This window comes from Ursus americanus, unplaced genomic scaffold (genome assembly GCF_024610735.1).
Source record: "Ursus americanus isolate L20-20 unplaced genomic scaffold, mUrsAme1.1.p SCAF_51, whole genome shotgun sequence".
Classification (NCBI taxonomy): Eukaryota; Metazoa; Chordata; class Mammalia; order Carnivora; family Ursidae; genus Ursus; species Ursus americanus.
The window spans coordinates 2,093,993-2,099,641 of NW_028273633.1; positions in this window are offsets into that span (position 1 = coordinate 2,093,993).

The window sequence follows — 5,649 nt, forward strand, 5'->3', positions numbered from 1 at the left end:
CAGGTGTAAGAAACAACATTGCCCAGGCACGGTCCAAGCCCCTCACCTCATCCCTGTGCTTGGGGGAGCCGGAGGGACACCCGAGGCCCACGGCCCTGAGACCCCTTTGAAAAAAGCCGGCTTCCCACCGAAACAGTTTTCCTGAGGTGCAGACCCTATCCCAAGGGGTAGTGGCAAGGTAAAGCAAATGCCCTCCACTTCTGTGGAAGAAACCACAGTGCCCAGCCATGTTCTAAGCCCTCCCATCCTCCCTGGGCTTCTGGCTGCAGGAGTGAAAAGAGAGGAGCAGAGCACTGGGACCCGTTTGACAAAAACCGGCTTCCCACGGGAAAGTCTTTCTCCACATGCAGACATGCTCCCAGGTGCCTGTGGCAAGGGGAAGGACATGCCATACACTGACCTGCAAGACACCACAGGGCCAAGGCACAGTCTGAACCCTTCCCTCATCCCGGTAGTTTTGCTAGCAGGAGTTCCACCCCAATGAACACAGCCCGGAGACCCTGAGGCAAAAACCGCTTCAGTTGAACAAGAGGTGCTTTCTGTGGAAAACCTATCCCAAGTGGGGGTAGCCAGGTCAACGAAATGCCACACACCCAGGTTTAAGAAACAACATTGCCCAGGCTCGGTCTAAGCCCCTCACCTCGTCCCTGTGCTTTGGGGAGCCTGAGGGCAGCCGAGCCCCACGGCCCTGAGACCCCTTTGCAAAAAGCCGGCTTCCCACGGAAACAGTTTTCCTGAGGTGCACACCCTATCCCAAGTGGTTGTGGCAAGGTAAAGCAAATGCCCTCCACTTCTCTGGAAGAAACCACAGTGCCCAGACATGTTCTAAGCCCTCCCATCCTCCCTGGGCTTCTGGCAGCAGGAGTGAAAAGAGAGGAGCAGAGCACTGGGACCCGTTTGACAAAAACCGACTTCCCACGGGAAAGTCTTTCTCCACGTGCAGACATGCTCCCAGGTGCCTGTGGCAAGGGGAAGGAAATGACATACACTGACATGGAAGAGACCACAGGGCCCAGGCACAGTCTGAACCCTTCCCTCATCCCGGCGGTTTTGCTAGCAGGAGTTCAACCCCAACGAACACAGCCCAGAGACACCTGGGGCAAAACCGGCTTCCGACGAACAATAGGTGCTTCCTGTGGAAAACCTATCCCAAGTGGGGGTAGCCAGGTCAACGAAATGCCACACTCCAAGGTGTAAGAAACAACATTGCCCAGGCATGGTCTAAGCCCCTCACCTCGTCCCTGTGCTTTGGGGAGCCGGAGGGACACCCGAGGCCCACGGCACTGAGACCCCTTTGCAAAATGCCGGCTTGCCACGGAAACAGTTTTCCTGAGGTGCACACCCTATCCCAAGTGGTTGTGGCAAGGTAATGCAAATGCCCTCCACTTCTCTGGAAGAAACCACAGTGCCCAGCCATGTTCTAAGCCCTTCCATCCTCCCTGGGCTTCTGGCAGCAGGAGTGAAAAGAGAGGAGCAGAGCACTGGGACCCGTTTGACCAAAACCGGCTTCCCACGGGAAAGTCTTTCTCCACGTGCAGACATGCTCCCAGGTGCCTGTGGCAAGGGGAAGGAAATGCCATACACTGACCTGGAAGAGACCACAGGGCCCAGGCACAGTCTTAACCGTTCCCTCATCCCGGCGGTTTTGCTAGCAGGAGTTCAACCCCAACGAACACAGGCCGGAGACCACTGGAGCAAAAACGGCTTCCGACGAACAAGAGGTGCTTGCTGTGGAAAACCTATCCCAAGTGGGGTTAGCCAGGTGAACAAAATGCCACACACCCAGGTGTAAGAAACAACATTGCCCAGCCATGGTCTAAGCCCCTCACCTCCTCCCTGGGCTTTGGGGAGCCGGAGGGACACCCGAGGCCCACGGCCCTGAGACCCCTTTGCAAAAAGCCGCCTTCCCACGGAAACAGTTTTCCTGAGGTGCAGACCCTCTCTCAAGTAGTTGCGGAAAGGATAAGCAAATGTCCTCCACTTCTCTGGAAGAAACCACATTGCCCAGCCATGTTGTAAGCCCTCCCATCCTCCCTGGGCTTCTGGCAGTAGCAGTGAAAAGAGAGGAGCAGAGCACTGGGACCCGTTTGAGAAAAACTGGCTTCCCACGGAAAAGTCTTTCTCCACGTGCAGACATGCTCCCAGGTGTCTGTGGCAAAGGGAAGGAAATGCCATACACTGACCTGGAAGAGACCACAGGGCCCAGGCACAGTCTGAACCCTTCCCTCATCTCGGCGGTTTTGCTAGCAGGAGTTCCCCAACGAACACAGCCCAGAGAACCTGGGGCAAAAACGGCTTCCGACGAACAATAGGTGCTTGCTGTGGAAAACCTATCCCAAGTGGGGGTAGCAAGGTCAACGAAATGCCACACACCCAGGTGTAAGAAACAACATTGCCCAGGAATGGTCTAAGCCCCTCACCTCGTCCCTGTGCTTTGGGGAGCCGGAGGAACACCCGAGGCCCACTGCCCTGAGACCCCTTTGGCAAAAGCCGGCTTCCGACGAAAAGAGTTTTCCTGAGGTGCAGACCCTATCCCAACTGGTTGTGGCAATGTAATGCAAATGCCCTCCACTTCTCTGGAAGAAACCACAGTGCCCAGCCATGTTCTAAGCCCTCCCATCCTCCCTGGGCTTCTGGCAGCAGGAGTGAAAAGAGAGGAGCAGAGCACTGGGACCCGTTTGACAAAAACCGGCTTCCCACGGGAAAGTCTTTCTCCACGTGCAGACATGCTCCCAGGTGCCTGAGGCAAGGGGAAGGAAATGCCATACACTGACCTGGAAGATACCACAGGGCCCAGGCACAGTCTGAATCCTTCCCTCATCCCGGCAGTTTTGCTAGCAGGAGTTCAACCCCAACGAACACAGCCCGGAGACCCTGAGGCAAAAACGGCTTCAGTCGAACAAGAGGTGCTTTCTGTGGAAAACCTATCCCAAGTGGGAGTAGCCAGGTCAACGAAATGCCACACACCCAGGTTTAAGAAACAACATTGCCCAGGCTCGGTCTAAGCCCCTCACCTCGTCCCTGTGCTTTGGGGAGCCTGAGGGCAGCCGAGCCCCACGGCCCTGAGACCCCTTTGCAAAAAGCCGGCTTCCCACGGAAACAGTTTTCCTGAGGTGCACACCCTATCCCAAGTGGTTGTGGCAAGGTAAAGCAAATGCCCTCCACTTCTCTGGAAGAAACCACAGTGCCCAGACATGTTCTAAGCCCTCCCATCCTCCCTGGGCTTCTGGCAGCAGGAGTGAAAAGAGAGGAGCAGAGCACTGGTACCCGTTTGACCAAAACCGGCTTCCCACGGGAAAGTCTTTCTCCACGTGCAGACATGCTCCCAGGTGCCTGTGGCAAGGGGAAGGAAATGCCATACACTGACCTGGAAGAGACCACAGGGCCCAGGCACAGTCTGAACCCTTCCCTCATCCCGGCAGTTTTGCTAGCAGGAGTTCAACCCCAACGAACACAGCCGGAGACCCCTGGGGCAAAAACGGCCACCGACGAACAAGAGGTGCTTGCTATGGAAAACCTATCCCAAGTGGGAGTAGCCAGGTCAACGAAATGCCACACACCCAGGTGTAAGAAACAACATTGCCCAGGCTCGGTCTAAGCCCCTCACCTCGTCCCTGTGTTTGGGGAGCCGGAGGGACAGCCGAGCCCCACGGCCCTGAGACCCCTTTGCAAAAAGCCGGCTTCCCACGGAAAGAGTTTTCCTGAGGTGCACACCCTATCCCAAGTGGTTGTGGCAAGGTAAAGCAAATGCCCTCCACTTCTCTGGAAGAAACCACAGTGCCCAGCCATGTTCTAAGCCCTCCCATCCTCCCTGGGCTTCTGGCAGCAGGAGTGAAAAGAGAGGAGCAGAGCACTGGGACCCGTTTGACCAAAACCGGCTTCCCACGGGAAAGTCTTTCTCCACGTGCAGACATGCTCCCAGGTGCCTGTGGCAAGGGGAAGGAAATGCCATACACTGACCTGGAAGAGACCACAGGGCCCAGGCACAGTCTGAACCGTTCCCTCATCCCGGCGGTTTTGCTAGCAGGAGTTCAACCCCAACGAACACAGGCCGGAGACCACTGGGGCAAAAACGGCTTCCGACGAACAAGAGGTGCTTGCTGTGGAAAACCTATCCCAAGTGGGGTTAGCCAGGTGAACAAAATGCCACACACCCAGGTGTAAGAAACAACATTGCCCAGCCATGGTCTAAGCCCCTCACCTCCTCCCTGGGCTTTGGGGAGCCGGAGGGACACCCGAGGCCCACGGCCCTGAGACCCCTTTGCAAAAAGCCGCCTTCCCACGGAAACAGTTTTCCTGAGGTGCAGACCCTCTCTCAAGTAGTTGCGGAAAGGATAAGCAAATGTCCTCCACTTCTCTGGAAGAAACCACAGTGCCCAGCCATGTTGTAAGCCCTCCCATCCTCCCTGGGCTTCTGGCAGTAGCAGTGAAAAGAGAGGAGCAGAGCACTGGGACCCGTTTGAGAAAAACTGGCTTCCCACGGAAAAGTCTTTCTCCACGTGCAGACATGCTCCCAGGTGTCTGTGGCAAGGGGAAGGAAATGCCATACACTGACCTGGAAGAGACCACAGGGCCCAGGCACAGTCTGAACCCTTCCCTCATCTCGGCGGTTTTGCTAGCAGGAGTTCCCCAACGAACACAGCCCAGAGAACCTGGGGCAAAAACGGCTTCCGACGAACAATAGGTGCTTGCTGTGGAAAACCTATCCCAAGTGGGGGTAGCAAGGTCAACGAAATGCCACACACCCAGGTGTAAGAAACAACATTGCCCAGGCATGGTCTAAGCCCCTCACCTCGTCCCTGTGCTTTGGGGAGCCGGAGGAACACCCGAGGCCCACTGCCCTGAGACCCCTTTGGCAAAAGCCGGCTTCCGACGAAAAGAGTTTTCCTGAGGTGCAGACCCTATCCCAACTGGTTGTGGCAATGTAATGCAAATGCCCTCCACTTCTCTGGAAGAAACCACAGTGCCCAGCCATGTTCTAAGCCCTCCCATCCTCCCTGGGCTTCTGGCAGCAGGAGTGAAAAGAGAGGAGCAGAGCACTGGGACCCGTTTGACAAAAACCGGCTTCCCACGGGAAAGTCTTTCTCCACGTGCAGACATGCTCCCAGGTGCCTGAGGCAAGGGGAAGGAAATGCCATACACTGACCTGGAAGATACCACAGGGCCCAGGCACAGTCTGAATCCTTCCCTCATCCCGGCAGTTTTGCTAGCAGGAGTTCAACCCCAACGAACACAGCCCGGAGACCCTGAGGCAAAAACGGCTTCAGTCGAACAAGAGGTGCTTTCTGTGGAAAACCTATCCCAAGTGGGAGTAGCCAGGTCAACGAAATGCCACACACCCAGGTTTAAGAAACAACATTGCCCAGGCACGGTCTAAGCCCCTCACCTCGTCCCTGTGCTTTGGGGAGCCGGAGGGACAGCCGAGGCCCACGGCCCTGAGACCCCTTTGCAAAAAGCCGGCTTCCCACGGAAACAGTTTTCCTGAGGTGCACACCCTATCCCAAGTGGTTGTGGCAAGGTAAAGCAAATGCCCTCCACTTCTCTGGAAGAAACCACAGTGCACAGACATGTTCTAAGCCCTCCCATCCTCCCTGGGCTTCTGGCAGCAGGAGTGAAAAGAGAGGAGCAGAGCACTGGTACCCGTTTGAC